Raw genomic sequence first — 19,916 nt, 5'->3', positions numbered from 1 at the left:
ACCACTGCCATGGCAACATCCAGAAGTTACCACCCCTTTCCATGGCAACAACTCAAAGACCCAGAGGTTACCACCCTTTTCCTAAAAATGTCTGCATAATCTGCCCCTAATTTGTGTGTAATTGTAAGTACGTATAAATATGACTGAAAAACTGCTTCTGAGCTGCTACTCTGGGCGTATTGCCTGTGAGGTAGTCTGGCTCCACAAGGAGCAGTACATCTGCTGCTGCTACAAACTGAGGCTTCCATGAATGTTGCTGTCTAATGTCACCAACTCACCCTTGAATTCTTTTCTGAATGAAGTCAAGAACGCTCCTGGCCTAAGCCCCAGTTTTGGATTTGGGACTTTTCTCCTGTCCTGCATCACCTTCCTCAGGCTGTTTATTGGTACCTTTATAATAATCTTTTTTTTGCTTTTTTTGTTTTTTTTTTTGAGACGAAGTCTCACTCTGTCACCCAGGCTGGAGTGCAACCGCGCCATCTTGGCTCACTGCAACCTCCAGCTCCCAGGTTCAAGTGATTCTCCTGTCTCAGTCTCTCAAGTGGCTGGGATTACGGGTGTGCGTCACCAGCCTGGCTAATTTTTTTTTTTTTTTGTATTTTTTTAGTAGAGACAGGGTTTTGCCAGGTTGGCCAGGCTGGTCTCAAACTCCTGACCTCAGGTGATCCACCCACCTTGGTCTCCCAAAGTGCTGGGATTACAGGCGCGAGCCACCACACCAAGCCCCTTTATAATAACCTTTGCAATAAACTAATAACAGTAAAGTATTCCCCTGAGTTCTGTGAGGTGTTTTAGAAAATTATCAGACCCCAGGAGGGGGTTGTAGGAACCCTCAATTTGTTGCCAAATTGGAAAGAAGTGTGAGCAACATGGAGACTCTCTGCTTGTGATTGGCTCCCGAAGTAAGGGGGCAGTCATTTGGACCTCAGCCCTTCATCTGTGGGGTGTGCACTAACTCTAAGTAGTTAGTGTCAGAGGGAGTTTAATTGGAGGGCACCCTCTGGTGTATGCAGAAAATTAGATGATTTCTTTTTGAAGAAAATTCATACATTAGGTGTTACAATTTTGCAAGTAGAGTAACATTTTTCCATTTAGTCATTAATTATGGAGTGAAATGTATAAATTTCTTATGTTGCTTTTAAATCATTAGTTTTAACTCTGTATATGCTTGTGAATTTAACCAAATTTTAAATTATTTGAGAGAAAAAAGGTGGACTATCAATTACTGTAGCCAGAAATCATAGCTGTTATTTTTTTAAAGGAATATGCCTGAATTGCATAAAATATGACCACTTTTCCTTGAGTCATTTTCATTTGCCTTTCAGAGACAGCAAACGGGGCTAATTTTCTTTTTGTAACACTACTCAAATATTCGCACATGGTCTGAGTTGTCTAAAACCTCTCTCTTTTTCTCCCACAAAATTACCTACTGAGTACAATGTCCATTATTTGGGTGATGAATATAATTGAAACCCAAACCTCATCATCACACTATATAGCCATGTAACAAACCTATGCGTGTACCCCCTGGGTCCCCTGAATTAAACTTTCTTTTTTTAAATTTTGTTTCCTACCAGTAACTTTATGAGTTTCTTCTCAGATACTTTCACTTGCAGCCATCCGGTGCTCTGCCTGAAAACCAAGACACTAGTTTCTGCAAATGTGTTAAATAAGCAGTGATCTTACCCAGGTAATATAATGGCATAATGACTTAATAAGAGAAATTATGTTAGAAATTTTAGAAAAATGGTTGTATTGGGACAACTTTTGTTACCAATAAAATCCAGTTGTATTGGTAGTTATCTACTTCACAACCTGTGCAGCTTAAAATCTTGGTAATCCTAAAAAACCTTTATTTAGAGTGCTAATATGAAGCTCTTTAAGTTAGTTTGGAGAGTGTTTTTTAAAAATTTTTGCAATAATGCCATTCTCTTTGCACTGATTTTTCTTCTGAACAGAGAAGTGTGCACAATTGGAAAGAGATCCACAGTAAAAAAAAAAAAAAAAAATTAAAGTGTGGCGATTAAGACCCCAGAGAAGCAAATATGGATTGCTGCCTACATTAAAATGTTTTTGAGAGCACAGTGGCTCACACCTGGGCTTTGGGAGGTGGGAAGATTGCTTGAGTCCAAGAGTTAGTTTCAGGTTACAGTGCGCTATGATAATGCCACTGAACTCCAGCCTGAGAGACAGAGTAAAACTCTGTCTCTAAATAAAAATGAAAATAAAAATAAAATTCTTTTGGCTCAGAGCAAATCCATATGGTGTGAAATAGCAATCCATAAGTAGTATGATAGAGGAAGATGACCCTATACAACTTATAAGGGGTCCACTTATTTCTTACAACTCTGCTGATCTAGTATATACCAATGCACAGGGCAGTCATTTACACTATGCCTTTCCCCTGTGTGATACATTCTGTTGGGATAGAAAAAAGATTTAAGTGACACACAGTCTCACCTTAACTGCATGACACAGCGCTTGGTAATTAACAAACAATCCATCTGCTCATCTCTTTTAAAGAATAATTTTCATTTCATAACAATTCAAGTGTTTATTTTTAAATCAATGATCTGAATTAGATGCTCCAGGAGGAATTGCTGAACTTCAAAATGCAACATGCTGCTAAGATAGAGATGAAACCCACCCAGTTGTCCCATAGAACTTGTATTTATGGCTTCTTTTAATAAACATAGAAACTGATCTTCCCAGTGTTAAAACTTGAGAAAGTTGCATTTGTCTTTTCTGAGTTCCTTTCTCACGAAATCACCCATCAGGGCTCCCAGATAGTATTAAGGAGCTAAAACTTACCAGATCACCACATCTGGACAATAAGAAGCCAGACCCCTCACTCACCATGATTGCCTATCCAACCACCTGTTTCCTGTTGACCAACTCCTCTTCCTTACTTCTCCCTAATTCCTGTTTTCCCATACATGGTTACATTTCTTCCCTGCTATATAAACCCCTAATTTTAGTCAAGGAGATGAATTTGAGACTGATCTCCCTTCTCCTCAGCTGCAGCACCCAATTAAAGCCTTCTTCCCTGGCAATAATTGTTATCTCTGTGATTGGCTTTCTGTGTGGTAAGCAGCAGGACTTAGACCAGCCCTCTGAGATTTTGGTAAAAGAGATAGTTTTCCTGTTTGAAATGATTTTAGCTAAAATAAGAAAGGAGAGTTCTAGAAAGTTCCTCAAACTTTCCTGTGACATCCCAGTACCTTTCCCCACCATTGACCAAATCCAAATAATCCTTGAATAACATATTTTGATGGTCAATTAGTCAATTAATATCTCATGTGGTAGCCAAAATAATTGCTCAACTTTGTTCATGGTTCTAAGAACAAATTTCTGGCCATCCCACACATATTGCTCAAAATGTTATTTTTATTTCTTCAACTATAGAAATGTAAAAAATAAAACACAATGTTGGAAAAATATGTCAGTTCAATATAAATTTTTATATAAAAGTTGATCACTAAACTCTATATCAACATTCAATGGTTCATATCGTTTACTTTTGTAAAACTGCCAAATCTTATTATTTCAGACATTAAAATAACCAAAGCAGATTGAGCATGTAACCCCTTGGTGATGAATTCAGTCTGTAAACGTTCAACCTGGTGGTGTTGTCTTTAATGGTGCAACTAGTGAAGAATGCAGGTGGGAAGAAAGGTATGACCCTTGATTAATTTGCTATAATCTCTTCTCAGAACAGTATGAAGTGACTATTATTATCCTAATGACACATATGGGAAAAGTGATTTTAAAAAATGTTGTGGTTTGCTAAATATTACTGAAATAATGATGAATGGTTAATATCCAAAACCCCTAACTGATGATGAATCTGGTCTTTATTGACTGATCTTAACTGCTTCAATTTTTGCTGGCCATTTATACCTGCATTTTTCTCATTTACATCTCCAAGATTTTAAATTTGGTTTCTTGTTTCTATATTATGTTTGAGGTAACAGACATCTAGAAAAATTCTGAAACTCGATTGCTAGCAAATGATGGGATGAATTTGAGGCCAAATCTATAAGATTTTACTCTGCTAGTATGTCACACTATATGCCACCCACAAACCAACAAGAAGGAAATGTTATTTCCTGAATATTTCCAAATGATTGCAATGTTGCCAGTTCATGATCATGGGTACATCTTTCTTAAGAAGTGAGAAAAATATACTATTTTCTGTTTTAAAAAAGAGATTGTAAGACATACAAATATTATATACTATATTAAGGCCTACAAATCTTATTCAGATGTATTATCTGGTATTGTTATTTCTGTTATCAAATATGATAAATAAGTACTTTTATTTTATTCCTTTTGTTTTGTTCCTTTTAAATTGGAAAAAGAATATGTAATTAATTCAGGAACATGTTTCTACTTAGTTTCATGGTTTTCTGGGACCAGAGGCATTCTCTACAAGGGAAGCACCAAAGCAATTAATGGCTTGATAAAAACACGACTATGCCCCATTGCCATTCATGTCAAAAAGGGACACTTGTAGTGTTAGCAATTCAAGTACATATACATACAAATTTATAAGAGCTACTATGCTTTAAGCTATCTTTAAACAATGCATGTTTTTCTCTCTACCATCACTTGGATAATGAATTCAATAATAAGTTGAGAACTAATTTGTTAAAATGGTACCTTCATTTATTTACACTGTAAGTCGCTCAATTAAACTTCAAGTCTTCATAAGAGAGAAATAGGCCTTCTTTCTCTTTACTTCTGTGTAATTCCTGTAATTCTGTTTCTTCTCTTGAACTACAGCCCTATTTTTGCATACTAAGTTCTGTTACCCTCTATTTATCTCTGCCTCCTTCACAAATAGGGTCTCATTACGTGTTCTCTGAAACTTCCTTACATTTGTCATTCCATTGATGTAAACGTACTATTAGTCAATTCAACATTCAAGGTGAGTTCATAACACTGACTTACAGAAGAGCATTACAGTGTTTTTTGTATCATTCTCAATCATATCCTCGTTTTTTTGCCAACATTGTACATTAAAATACTCACAATGATGCATAGATCCTTTTCCTGAGAGGTTACAATGCAGGGTGAAATAAGAATACTTTCTGGTAATATATTACATGTCACACAGTGATTTCAAAGCACTTTGTTAACAAAGAAAGATATTATCATCAATTTAACGGAGACTGAAACACACAAGTTAAATTACTTTTTCAAAGTTGAACAGAAAGGAAGTTACTACATTATGAAGATAATTCATATTCTTGTCATTATGGTGTTTAATTCTATCTACTGGAATACACTTCCTTTCAGGCTGTCTTCTATATGACAATTTACTGCCCACTTGGCAGAGCAGAGGCTCAAATTCATGAATATGAGAATCCACATGTATGTAGGCAGCATCTGGGTTTATCTAATCGTATGGTGACATGGTTTGTCTGGTTGGAGCCAAAGTGGAACTGGTTCACTGCATCTGAAGCTGCTCACATTTTCAAATGTACATAGTTTTAAAATTTGGATAAAATAATATAGTAAAAAACTAAACAAGATAAAAAATAAAAGAACAAGCACATATTTCATTAACTGAAAATCAACCCTGAACTAATTTTGGTATTACTCTTTTTTTTAATCATGTGTATATGCACATAGGTGTGCATTTTAAGAATTAGGATTATAATTTATATATCTGTATCTTTAAAATTTTTCACATAATATTATTTCTGAGTATTTAAACATTAATGAGCACTTTTCACAGTATTTTAATGAGTCACTTTTAATGGGCTCTTAATTTCTTATATATGTATAAGTCTACATGCATATTTATACATAATTTATTTAAATAGTCCACTATTATTGACCATTTCTGTTGAGATTTACTATTTATTTAAAAAACCTTAAAATTTGTTATGTGTTTGTCAAATTATCAATTTCTTCCTTCTGGACTTGCCATTTTTTATATTGTTTAGAAATATCATATGCTACCTTGAGGTAACTGAGATACCCTATATTTTTTCTAAAAAATGTGTTTGCATTGATTTTTAATAATATATTTTTAAATTCTGAATTATACAATAAATTGTTGTTATATACAATAAATTATTATTAGCTATTGTTGTCCAATTGTGCTACTGGACACTAGATCTTATTTCTTCTCATGCAGGATTTTTCTCAGTTACTTTGCCAGCTGGGACCTCTGGCTGGCAATACACCTGCCCAGGCCTCACTTGGGCATGCTCACCTGCTGCAGGAGGTGCCCCACCCACTCAGCCTGCCCAGGCCAAGACTGGCTTGCACACCAACTCAGCCCGTGGCTAGGTCTGGTGTGCCCCAGTCTGCCTGTGCTATAGCTTATACCCACATTTGGCGATTCCCAAGCTCTTGTTTTGCATCCAAGAAGAATGAGGATACACTGACAATTGAAGGGTAAGGAGGGCAGAGAAGAATTTTATTGAGTGACAGAACACCTCTCAGCAGAGAGGGGATGCAGGGTTAGTCCCCCATCCCTGCAGTTCAGTGATTTCTCTTCCTGTGTGGCTGAGTCTGGGGCTGTTATGGGCTCGGGATAGGGAAGTGCATGCTGATTGGTTTGTGAGTGTGCAAAGAAAGGCTAAAGCAAAGGCATCTCTGAAAGATGGGCACAGCAGCATAGAAAAGCAATTAGAAAAGGGTAGGTATGGCCGGGCGCGGTGGCTTACGCCTGTAATCCCAGCATTTTGGGAGGCCAAGGTGGGCAGATCATGAGGTCAGGAGATCAAGACCATCCTGGCTAACACGGTGAAACCCTTTCTCTACTAAAAAATGGAAAAAATTAGCCAGGCGTGGTGGCGGGCACCTGTAGTCTCAGCTACTCGGGAGGCTGAGGCAGGAGAATGGCATGAACCTGGGAGGCAGAGCTTGCAGTGAGCCTAGATCATGCCACTGCACTCCAGCCTGGGCCACAGAGCGAGACTTTGTCTCAAAAAAAAAAAAGAAAGAAAAGGGTAGGCATATGTAAAATATGTGAAGGGTGGGGATCAGTCAGAGGAAAGCACACCAAATTGGAAGACAGGTACTCAATCTAGTCCATGCAATTGATTTGAAGCTTGGCTTTCAAACTGTCTCTGGCTTGGAGGTTGGGTTTCATTGGGGACTTACCCCTATCTGCCTAGGCATTTGTCTACCTCCTGCCACTGTCACTTCTATCTTACTACATTTGTACCTATTAACTAATACTTCTATAACCCCCCTAATGCCCCCCACTACACTTCTCAACCTCTGGTAACCACCATTTATAATGGTGGTAATTATAATAATTTTTTTTTAGCTCCCACATATGAGTGAGAACATGTGATATTTGTCTTTCTGTTCCTGACTTATTGCACTTAGCATAATGTCTTCCAGTGCCATCCATTCTTTTTTAATGGCAGAATAATATTACATTGTGCATATATGCTACATACATTTTCTTTATCCATTCATCCATTGATGGATACATAGATTGATTCCATATCTTGGCTATTGTGAATAGCACTACACTAAACATGGAAGTGCAAATATTTCTTTGATATACTGATTTTCATTCTTTGGATATATACTCAGCAATGGGATTGCTGGATCATCTGTTAGTTATGTTTTTATATTTTTAAGAAACATCCATATTATGTACCATAATGGCTGTACTAATTTACATTTCCACCAACAGTGTATGAGAGTTCCTGTTTCTCCTCATCCACACCAAAATTTGCTATCTTCTGTCTTTTTGTTAATAGCCACTCTAACTGGGGTATGATGATATTTTACTGTGATTTTGATTTACATTTCCATGATAATTGATGATTTTGAGCAAGCTTTTCATATACTTGTTAGCTATTGGTGTGTCTTCTTTTGAGAAATGGCCAATCAGATTTTTTGTCCATTTTTAAATTACATTATTTGTTTTTATTGCTATTGGGTTGTTTGATTTCATTATATATTCTGGTTGTTAATCCTTGTTAGCTGAATAGTTTGAAAATATTTTCTCCCATTCTTCAGGCTGCCTCTTTACTTTCTTGATTGGTTTCTCTGCTGTGTAGAAGCTTTTTAGCTTCATGTGATTCCATTTTTAAATTATGGCTTTGGTTGACTGTGCTTTTGAAGACTTACTCAAGAAATCTTTGCCCAAATCAATGTCCTGAAGCATTTCCCCAATTTTTAAAAATAGTTTCATAGTTTCAAGTTTTAGAGTTAAATCTTTAATCCATTTTAATTTGATTTTTTGTAGGGTGAGAAATAGGGTTCTAGTTTCATTCTTCTACATATGGATATCCAGTTTTCCTAGCATCATTTATTGAAGACTGTCCTTTCCTCAGTGTATGTTCTTGGTGACGTGGTGAAAAATGAATTGACTGTAAATGTGTGGATGGATTTCTGTCTATTCTGTTCCTTTGGTTTATATGTTTTTATGCAAGTATCATGCTGTTTTGGTTATTATGGCTCTTTGTAGTAGAATTTAAGTCAGGGAATGTAACTTAAGCTTTTATCCTTTTTTCTCAGGATTGCTTTTTTGGTTTCATATGTATTTTAGGATTTTTTTCTATTTCTGTGAAGAATGTTATTGGTAGTTTGACATGGATTTTATTAAATCTGTAAATTGCTTTGGATAGTACGAAATATTTAACAATATTTCTTCTTCATAAGATTTACTCCATTTGAAATTTATTTTTATTGATGTAGAGTTACATCAAACCAAACTACTAGCACTGGGAACCAGATATTAATATATTTTTAAAAACTTTCCCAGTTGATTCTAATATTCAAGGAGCATAGAGTATGAATGCTTCATATAAATAATAAAATTGAAAGTTAGTTATATAAATATAAAAGGTAGCAACTTTTTTTGTCAAAATATTATTGATATTATCATATACATTTTTCTCTGTTGTATAGTTTTTTGGCTAAAACCTGCAAGTTTTAATACTTAATGATTTCAGTATATTTTATGCAAAACTTTTAGGTTTCCATTTTTAATTTTCTCATTGACAAAGTGTTGTTTATGAGAAGTCCCCCGTTTCCTAATGATAGGTCCTTTTTGAAATTAATTTCTCATTATGTAATAGATTTTTTATTTTATTGCATCAAGAACAGAATCAATGGTCTTCATTATTTTAACACATTGGATTTTATTATTATTTTATTGTAATCTAATGTTTGATAGGATTTTGAGAATGTTCTTTTGTCATGTGAAGGAGTGGTGTGTTCTTTAATATGATGGTTTAGTATTTAGTATACACATTGACCAAATACATCTTATTTACTGTGTCATTTAAGGCTTCTATACCCTTAGTTGAATTTTGTCCAGTTGATATGTCCTGGATTGAAAAAAAAAACTTACTTTGTTTTTTTTATGTGATTTGTTTTGTTTCCTTTTCTTTATGAAAGTTTCTGCTTTGCTGTGTGCTGTATTCATATTAATAAATGTGATAAACTAAAAATTATACCTTCTTCATCTCATTTTCTGTGTTTTTGTCTGTATTCTACTTTGTCTAATTTGAAAAACATAATTTCTTTTTTTTCTTTTTCTTTTTATTTACCTAGTAGAACTTTTGTCATATCTATCTACACTTTTAAATTCTTTATTATTTTTGTTGCTTAACAATTTTACTTCAGGGATACTTTTTGTTCTATGAAATAGATTGAGATTTTGTTTTGTGATCCAATCAGTAAGGAGTTATGTGAGATTACCTATAGATAGATATGAAAAAAGTTGTGTTCTTTCCTATCATGTGCATTGTTTTAAAATATATTAAAGTCTTTTACTACAAACTTTTTTCTTCCTCAGTTATTCTGAAATTCAGAAAGTTTTTTTTAGGCTACTGGTCATCTTCATATAATGTCCTTAGCTTGTATTTTTTTAGGTAGTATCCTTTTGTTTCTTAGAATGAACAACCTGAAATGAGCTTTTATCCTATTTTTAATGCTTCCTACTTTCCTTCCCAATCCATTCTATAAATCATCCTTTTTAGTATTTTCCTTTGTATTTTTAAATATGCTTTAAGTCTAATACTTATTTTATTAGTTTCTAGTGGGGTCTTTGAGTTTTGCTTATTATAAATGAGGCAATGAAAAGGCTTATTCCACTTTTCATCTTTTAAACTTCTTCCCCCATTTTTGTTAGCTGTGTCATTTCTACATTCATAAATAGCTGGCATTCAAAATTGTATTCTATCACTCCTTTTTCCATCTAAGTTTTTGTTTTGATGTGGCAGTTATTTTGCATTCACCTTCCAGGAATCTCTGGAAACTCTGAGCAATATTTCTTCATTTATTTTATGTTCAAAACAATAGGCTTTATCCTTGAGAAAGAGTTTATTGGGACATAAAAATATGGGGCCGCACGTTACCCTCCTACAGTACTTGTGGGCAGTATTCATGACCTCTGCATTGATTATTACTGTAGAGAAGTCAGACACATTCGTGAATGTTTTCCTTGGGAGGGTCTTGATCTTTTTGTGTGTATAGTTGCCTAAAGAATACATTCTTTATATCTGAAGTCCAATTGATGTAGGAGATCAGCATTTATTATTTTCCAGTTATGACAGGATGAAATAAAAGAAAAATGGGCAAAACCAGTAAATGGTGCTGAAGGCATACTATATTTGCCTTTTATACTCATCCCCCCAAGAAACTCCCACTAGTGCCATGACAGTTTATGAATGCGATGGCAACATCTATTAGTTACCACGCCTTTTCTAGAGATTTCAGAATAAACCAACTCTTAATTTGTGTATAATTAAAAGTGGATATAAATATAGCTAACCAACAGCCTGTATGCTGCTACTCTAGGTGCACTTTCCATGCTCCCTGCTCTGCATGGAGTAGCTACTCTGCTGTACACTGCCCCTTCAAAAAACCTACATTCATCCACTGCTAGATCACTCTTAAATCCTTTCCTGAGCAAAGCCAAGGATCCTCCCATGCTAAGCCCAAATTTTGGGGCTTTCCTGTCCTGCATCATCTGGTGCCCGACATGGAGTCAACAAGAAAGCAAGAAGTGAGAGAGCAGGTGAGGCAGTGATCTGGCAATCAGTAAGATGGCAATAGATGATGAGGTGGCAGTTGAAGCTACAGAGCTGTAACCTGAACACTAATACTAAAGAGCTGCCAACATTGCAGAGATGTGTATTAACCAAAGGCTCTTTCCAGGGCCATCTTATTTCCTGGCAGAATGGCAGAACTGAGCAAATAAGCAAGTGGCTGCAGTACTGCCACTTTATGTGGGACCCACTGCTCTTGCTGGCAGGTCAGTCATCTATGCATTGATCCCCTTATGACAGATGAGCCCCCCCATATCAAGGGAACCCAGGGGAGACCTTTACTGGGGCCCCAAGTTGGAGACTAGTCAGTGTCATTTTGACTCCTGCAGACAGGTGAGTGTTCCCCCTGCCCTGCCTTTGATATTGAAGGAAATCGCCTACACCCCCCACTGCTGGTTTGCTTAAGTCCATTTTTTTTTCTGGAGTTTCCAGATTCCCAACTTGACAGATGACTCCCCGCAGCAACAGACAAGTGGCCACCTAAACATTTTGGTGTCTCCACTTCTGCGTGAGTTCTCTGTTGGCTTGGGAACTCCAGGGCACCCTTTGTGCAATTCTATTTACCCCTTCCTTCTCTTCTTTCATTAAAAAACCATGAGATAAAAGAAGATTTGAAATCAAAATTACCATGAAAACTACCTTACACAAGTTCTGGTCTGTAGCTTTCCCTGGATTACTTATCAAGGCAAACAAAGTTTAGCCTTGTAGACAGGTCTTAATCTTGTGAAAAATAATTTGAAATCCATCTATTTTTTATAAAGTGGTGAATTTATATTGCCATCTTATGACTAGAATTCTGAGGTAGATGCTATTGGACCTTTGTGTATATGTATACACATTTAGATATTTTTGTGTGTATGTACGTGTATTATGTGTTGTGTCTAGCATGCTATCAAATTGGCTTATAAGTAAGTGAATACTTATAAATTAAGTAAGTTCATATGCTTTTCAAGTTTACATGAATCTTGGATAAATAAAATTGATTTTAAAATTATTGATAAAAATAGAAATGTCTTCAGAATTACACAAATAAGGCTAATTTAAGATTGTTGGCTCAATAAAGACAGCTGAGTCTTCTGAGTTACTGACAAAATAGTCATATGTTCAACTTTAAGAGTTGTACCTAGCAGTTTACCTAATGTTTAGACTTTAAAAATCATTAACTAGGATATAACTTTCAGTGATTATTAGCTTTGTTTAATATTGCATTTTTTCATAAACAATTTCAGTAAACTCCTAAAAATTAATAATGATGAATTAGGTAAATGAAATGAGATAAACACTTATAGATGAACTCTTTGTGTAATTTAAAATTTTTAAATTGTTTTGGATGCTTACTGGGTGTCTGGCTCATTGACACTTAAGAGAGGATTTTTATATGGGAAAGCTTCTTTTTTTAATTGTTAAATGTTTCTTGTCTATAAAATACTAACACCTAAAAGGCAATTTAGAATTTCTCGTTTGCTTGGTTCATATAAAATGTGCCAAAGACAATGTGTTTTTATTGAGAAAAAGAACAATTTTGTCAAATTCAACTTTTATCAAAGGTTGTTTAAATTATGGACTTTAAAAGGTTAATTATCAAACCAGGCAGAGTAGGGGAGAGAAATGTGAAATTTCTGTGAAGAAATGTGAAGTAGGGGAGAGAAATTTTGTGGATATAAAGATGTATTTTTGGTAAGGAAAGATACAAATAAAACAGTAATTTTATATAAGAAAGAATTTTATTTGATGACATAGCTTTGCTGTATTCCCACTCAAAGCACATCTTGAATTGTAGTTCCCATAATCCGCATGTGTTGTGGGAGGGACCTGAAGGGAGGTAATTGAATCATGGTGGTGGTTGCCCTCATGCTGTTCTCGTGACAGTGAGTGAATTCTCACAAGAGCTGATGGTTTTATAAGGCACTTTTCTCCCTTTTGTTCATTCTGCTTCTCCTTGCTGCTGCCTTGTGAGAAAGGGTGAGTTTGCTTCCCTTTCTACCATGATTGTAAGTTTCCTGAGGCTTTCCCAGCCATGCCAAACTGTGAGTCAATTAAATCTCTTTCCTTTATAAATTACCAAATCTTCAAAAGTTCTTTACAGCAGCATGAGAATGGACTAATACATATGGGAAGTTATTTTCCTAGAGTAAAACGACTGGTTATTAAGAGATAGTATAGGACAAGTCAGAAAGTCCAAGCATGTCATAGATAACCCGTGTAAGTTGTGATAATGTTTGTAAAGGGTAATTTGTGAAGAAATTTTGCATATGATTAAGTTGACTGAAATTAAAAGGGAATTGTTTATGTTTATAATAGTCTTTGTAAAGATTGGTCTCCTATGTTAAAACAAGTTTTCTCAACTTATTGAGAAAGCCTGAGATGATAGCTCTCTATTTCAGCTTTTTCATCAGCTCCTGAAATTTTTTCTGCTACAATTCTAACTATTGTTATGGACTGATGCTGAAATATTTTATCTTAGAGGTCTATAAAAGCAATCTTTTTCTCCAATATACCTTGATTCTATATTCTTGGTTATTTGAGATGTGTACCTTTATTTTTGCATTTTGAGTTTTGACTCTCATATTGCTTAAAAAAGGTTTTAAGGGCTAATGAGTGCCTTCCCACCCCCATTCTCATAAGGCCTGGAAAATTTAATTGGCTATAAGAAACCTGAAGAACTAACTTAAGACAATACAAGAAATAGGGAGTCAGACATGCTTCACTATGCCCCCCATTTTGGAATTCAGGCCAGGTTCAAAAGGCCCTTTGAAAAGATGAGATGAAATATTACCTCCTCCCACAAGGGAAAGAATCAATTCCCCCATTCATCCAGGGAATTAGGCTTACTATAAACTTGGAAAGAAGTATCCCCTGAGGATTAATTTCAACCAAAATGGGAAGGCCCTCATCAGATATTATTAAATACTTCCACTACTGTTTAACTTCTGGGGATCACTAACTGGGCACACTTGTCCAGAATACTTCCATTTGTAGATAGGTGGAAGACCTCCACACCTATTTAAGATAATTAACATTCAGTCAGAAATGGTAACATGATGCTATAAGTAGGCATAAAAGCATACATTTTTCTGTTCTTTCTAATTGTAATTTTTCTATTCTACTGTTCTAGACAGTTTTTCCCAGGTAAAGACCTCTTTTATACCTGCTGTTGGAATTCAGTAAATGGATTTCTAGTCAGTCTCTTGTTTTTTACCTTTTCTAGGACTTTTAACCAGCTATCTTGTTAGTATTAATCATTAGCTCTTGCTTATTTAAACTCTTAGTAAAATTTGTATTATCTACATTACAACAATTCAATGCAAAGACACTGCTGGCACAAGGCTTCCAATGTATCCCATTTTCTGACCTGGAAAACAGACATCCTGCCTTTGGGTCCCTTAGATCACTTATCCAGAGGTTTATACTCCTCCAATGCTGGGCCGGACCTACCCTCATAAAATCATCAGGAAGCAGTTAGAGAAGACAGACCTTTGCCCTTCTACAACCCTTTAAGATTAAAGAGGAGTATATAATCTCTGAGGGGAGAATGAGGTAGGAGACTGTCAGGACTTATTTCCTGTTCTTAACAGGATGAAAGGAAGAAACTAACTGAAACCAACAAATGGTGCCAAAGGCATCCTCTAGTTGCCCTCATTGCTCATCAGCATAAGATCCTGTCACCAGCACCATGACAGTTTACCAATGCCATGGCAACACCTGGAAGTTACCATGTCTTTTCTAGAGATTTCTAAATACCTTGCCCATTAATTTCCATATAGTTAAAAGTGGGTATACATACAGCTAGCCAATAGCCCATACACACAGGGTGCACTGCCTGTGAGTTAGCACTTCTCTGCAAGGAGCAGCCACTCTGCTATACACTGCCACTTCAATAAACCTGCTTTCTTCTACCATCAGCTTGCTTTTGTATTCTTTCTTGAGCAAACCCAAGAACCCTCCTGGGCCAAGCCCCAACTTTGGGGCTGGCCTGCTTTGCATTGCAATAACTATTTTTACATATTTAAATTTACATTTACATTAACTTGTTATTATGAAGCATTCTGAGCCAACTTTGCTTTGCATATTGCATGAATGTCTAATTTTTAGATGCAAGGCTTCTTTCATTTCAGGAAAGGTTTCTTAAATTATATATTTAAGCATTTTATTTTGCTTTATTATTTTGATTTCAGTTGCATATTCCTGTTAGGGAAACATGGTATGTTATTTTCCTTACTCTTCTTTTTTTTTTCTTTTTTTGAGATGGGGTTTCGCTCTTGTCACCCAGGCTGGAGTATAATGGCACAATCTCGGCTCACTGCAACTTCTTCCTCCTGGGATCAAGTGATTCTCCTCCCTCAGCCTCTTGAGATTACAGGCATGCACCACAATGCCCAGCTAATTTTTGTATTTTTAGTGGAGATGGGGTTTCACCATGTTGGCCAAGCTGGTCTCAAACTCCTGACCTCAGGTGATCCACCTGCCTCTGCCTCCCAAAGTGCTAGGATTACAGGCGGGAGCCACCATGCCCGGCCTACTCTTCATTTTTTCTTACTCTTTTGACCTTTATTTCTCTTTTAGCTTGTTTTTCTGTCTCAATTCTATTCTTTGTAGTTTATAATGCAGTATCTGTGGGATCTATTTTCCTTTGCACTCATGTTAGTCTAGTATTCATTTCTCAAATTGCTTTTTTCCTCCCTCTATTTCTTACTTTAGTTCTGTAGGTTTTCCTTTCACCCTTTCATTTGGCCTGGATACTGCCTCTTGTTTTCTGGTATTTCTATTCCTGATTTCCTGTTTTGGTGTTTGGCCTTCCTTCATAGCTGGAATTGCTTCATGTACTTCAAAAATTAATATATAAAATTATTGTTAGAAATTTAATTTGTGTACACTGCACACACACACACACACACACACACACTTAGTGGCTACATTTTCTCCTAATTTCACTTCTCTTTTCTTTGTATCTTCTGATGGTTACTGTCTTTACTCATTTTTTTGGTATTACATATATGTAAATGACATGAGTTTTTGTTCAGTTTTTGCAGAAACATCAAAGGCAGATGATTCCTATGGAAAATGATGAGAAATCAAAGAAGTGGTCAAATTTATATCTTCAGTGTTGTCCTCCCCTGTAGATACAGGAATGGATACTTCCTTAAAAATATGGTCCCCAGGTTGTAATTAAGTACATTCTTTCTCCACCAACATTCACCTGACTCCTTTCCTTCACTGGCTATTGCATCAAAGAATAAAACCTTTCCTTCCTTCTCTCAGTCTTGAGCCTCTCTTAATTTTTTTCTAATTCTAGCTCCTCTCATCATTCATACTCTGTTCAATCTTGAGCCTGATCACAGAAGTGCCAGTCATGGTGAGGCCTGGATCTTTGGGTAGCAGTTACTGGCTTGTCCATTCTAAGATCTGTTACCTCCCCACCTCCACCACACTGTGGCACCTTCCTTTCTTCCTTTCTTGTCACCCAGCTGTAGTCTTGTGCCTTGATTCCACTGTTTTTGGTTCTTTCTGGCCCACATACATACAATTAGAGGAACATGGTTCTTTTTGTTTGTTTGTTTGATTTTTGTACTTTTTTGTCATCCAAATTTAACCTAGCTTAAAAGTGTGTCTGTCTTTGCATGTACGCACTTGCCTGTCCTTCTTGTAGCACTGCATGGCTTTAGGACACTAAATAGAAACCTTCAGAATTAAGCTGACTTTATTCCTAGTATATCCTCTCCCTTTTTTTTTTTTTTTTTTTGAGACAGAATTTTGCTCTGTCACCTGGGCTGGAGTGCAGTGGCATGATAGCTCACTGAAACCTCCACATCCCATGTTCAAGCAATTCTCATGTCTCAACTTCCCAATTAGCTGGGATTACAAGCACACACCAACACACTTGGCTAATGTTTGTACTTTTAGTAGAGACAGGGTTTCACTATGTTGTCCAGGCTGGTCTCAAACTTCTGGCTTCAAGTGATCCACCCTCCTTGGCCTCCCAAAGTGTTGAGATTACAGGCGTGAGCCACCACACACGGCCCTTAGTATAGCCTCTGTTTAAAAAAAGAAATCTTCATATATAGGGTAAAATTGAACACATAATTACCTTATTAAATATCTATGCATTGTGAAGAATTAAATGTGAAGTAAGGCTTAGATATGCACGAAAGAGGTGCGTCTTGCAGGTGTGTCTTAAACTGTGGAAGGTTGAACCTTAATAACCCTGGACCATGATTTTTAGTGATTGAAGTTAATTGGGTGTGCTTCTTTGATTTTTACATTTAAGAAAACATCTACCTTCTAAACTTATAAAAATTCTAGATGTAGGTATATATTTTTCTGGTAAAGTGAAATAATTCTGTAAAAAAATGGAGCATTGATTTTGAAAAGGGGGAGTTTTAAGATAAAATCTGATCATGAATATAAGAAGGATGATTCATCTTAGGTTCAGTTGCCACAGTGTCTTATATTAGCACAAATTATTTTTCAACTGCAGTCAAACATACTAGACATACATACCAAATGGAAGAAGTAATATGCTGAAATTTCTCACATAAAGACATGCTGAGTTTCTTTGTTGTGTTTTGTCATCTTAAGTTGGATGACAACTAATTATCAATGAAAATTTTCAAAGTCCTCAACATAAGGGAGGCAATACAATTTTACAAAATTTTTCTGCAGCTTGAAAGAAAATAGAGTCATTCTGCAGGGAAGCTACTTAGCTTCTTTCAAAGTTTATTCAAAACCTTAAGGTTACCATTGAAATTAATCAAATGAGACTTAAATATTACAATGAAATGTACTTACATTAGTAACATCAGAAAAATGGATTGTTACATTCCACATGAAGGCAAGACTCACAATGGAGCAATTGTGCTATTGACCTTAAAATGTTTGTTATGTGGTCAAGCTATTTATACAATTTTATAAGCAGAAAGTTTCAAAACAGAATTAAATATGTAAATGCAACTGTATTGGTGAGCTACTAGAAAGGCAGGGAAGGATGTGGGAAATATTTTCATTCTGCTTGGAAGAGAGTAAAGCTATGAGTGTTTACATCTTACTTTGCTTTTGTTTGGTATGTACATGCTGGAAACTCAAGAAAAACTCATCGTTAAAAAATTTTGACACATCAGGAGAAAAAAATTAGATATTTGGATATATTTTTATTTTATTATGAAAAACCTAGGCAAAAATTAGCCAACATTGATACTGAAACTGAAAGCTATGGCAGAAACACACACTCTAAACAACACACATACACAAACACACACACATGTATACAAAGATGATGGCTCCTCCAGAAGCTGTTGCCAACTTTATTTTCCCAAGAAGATGGGGAAAATATCATGAGTTTTTGGCTTCTTCCTCTATCCTCATCTAAATCCAACCTTGCAATCCTACAGAAGGAATTTGGAGATTTTCAGATCTGTGAAAGTAAATACGAAGTCTCTGAAATCTCTGTGTAAGAATAAAATGGTTGGTTGCCAGTGAGAGATGGAGGGAAGGGAGCTGAAAAATGTGCACTCCATAATCAAGGAGTTCTAGCTAAAGAATAAGAAAAGTAAGATCTTTACATTTGTGTTTATTTCTTGCCCCCAAATTGCCATTAGTGTATCACTACTCACCCCAATATTCTAGAATCAGTTGTATCAACTTAGAACAGGCCAGGGAAATCCTTAAGGACTAGTTAGATTAGGGCACAGATTTCAACAGATTCAGAGAAAGACTCTAGTTCCAGAGAGTTGTCTTGTCCCCGGAACATACACGTTATGGTCCAAGGCAGGTTTCTTGTTTCATTTTGTTTGTAAGATGAGCACCTCTAACTTATTAAGGGCAGCATTATCTGATATGTGTTGGTGAAAGTGGTTGGAGAGAGCTGGCGAATGGGCAGCACTGAGGCACAAACCCTAATACCAGCCAATTTAGTTGATAGCCTCAGGAAAACAGGTCAAGACAACTAAAAGGTACGACTGCTAGATAAAGACAGGAAATTAAGTAAGCTATGTGTTATGGCAAAGAATTAATGGGATGAAAAAACAAAAATCTGAAATAGACTTTATCCACAGGAAGATATAGAAAGATATTGGAAATATAACTTAGGCCAAACAGCTAGGCATAAAGAAGAGTCTATTGGAGATGCTGGGTGTCTATAAAATTTAAAAACAAGGCCAAAATGTAATAAAATAAAACTAAGAGAAGCTTAAAGCATTGAATGAACACTGCCAAGAAATCAACTTGATGTATTTAGTGAGAGAAAATAAAAGCATAGAGAAATATTTCATATTTTGAAATGAAGCAGAAATAAGTTGTAATATTAGAGTAATGCTTATGAATAAAAATAGGCTCTACTTACCAAATAAAAGCTAGAGACATAGGTTTGCATAAAAAGGAAAAATCTGTAAGATTGGTAGTTCATAAGAAACACTTCAAATAAAAATAATACAGAAAGCTTGAAAATGACAGATTGGAAAAAATATAACAAGCTAACAACACAAAAAAATGCAGCAGTTTTATGTTAAACAATACAAATTTTTGATAAAAAATATAAATATGAATGGCTATTCTATATTAACAAAGTAAATAATATAATGAAGAAGATATAATTAACATAATCATCATTAGCATATAAACACATAACAAAATAACTTAAAAACCAAACAACTGACAGCACTAAAGAGGAAATAGACAAATCAGCAATTCTTGCTTGATATTTTGTCATAAACTTTTCAGAATCTGAGTAATTAAACAGAGAAAAAGTAATAAACATATTGATTGTTGAAATAACATGATTAAGAAGAACAAATATTCTACGTATTTGTTGGACATAAAGTAATAAATATTTCTAAATAGTGTATTCACAGTAATGTTTATACATACATAAAATTTTTGTCCAAC

The 19,916-nt window shown here is 35.5% G+C and overlaps 1 long non-coding RNA gene across 2 annotated transcripts in view; it reads left to right on the top strand.

Annotated features, from left to right (window-relative positions):
* Positions 1-1,117: 1,117 nt before the first annotated feature.
* Positions 1,118-19,916, top strand: part of LOC129528207 (uncharacterized) — a 47,957-nt gene continuing 29,158 nt past the window's right edge. For both annotated transcript variants that reach the window (XR_008673426.2, XR_008673425.1), the window contains exons 1-2: positions 1,118-1,690; positions 3,551-3,675. This is a non-coding gene — a long non-coding RNA (uncharacterized lncRNA). The remainder of the gene's footprint in view (positions 1,691-3,550; positions 3,676-19,916) is intronic.

This window comes from Gorilla gorilla, chromosome 17, assembly GCF_029281585.2.
Source record: "Gorilla gorilla gorilla isolate KB3781 chromosome 17, NHGRI_mGorGor1-v2.1_pri, whole genome shotgun sequence".
NCBI lineage: Eukaryota > Metazoa > Chordata > Mammalia > Primates > Hominidae > Gorilla > Gorilla gorilla.
The sequence above is the reverse complement of the archived record's forward strand: the minus strand, read 5'-3'. Positions and strand labels throughout refer to the sequence as shown.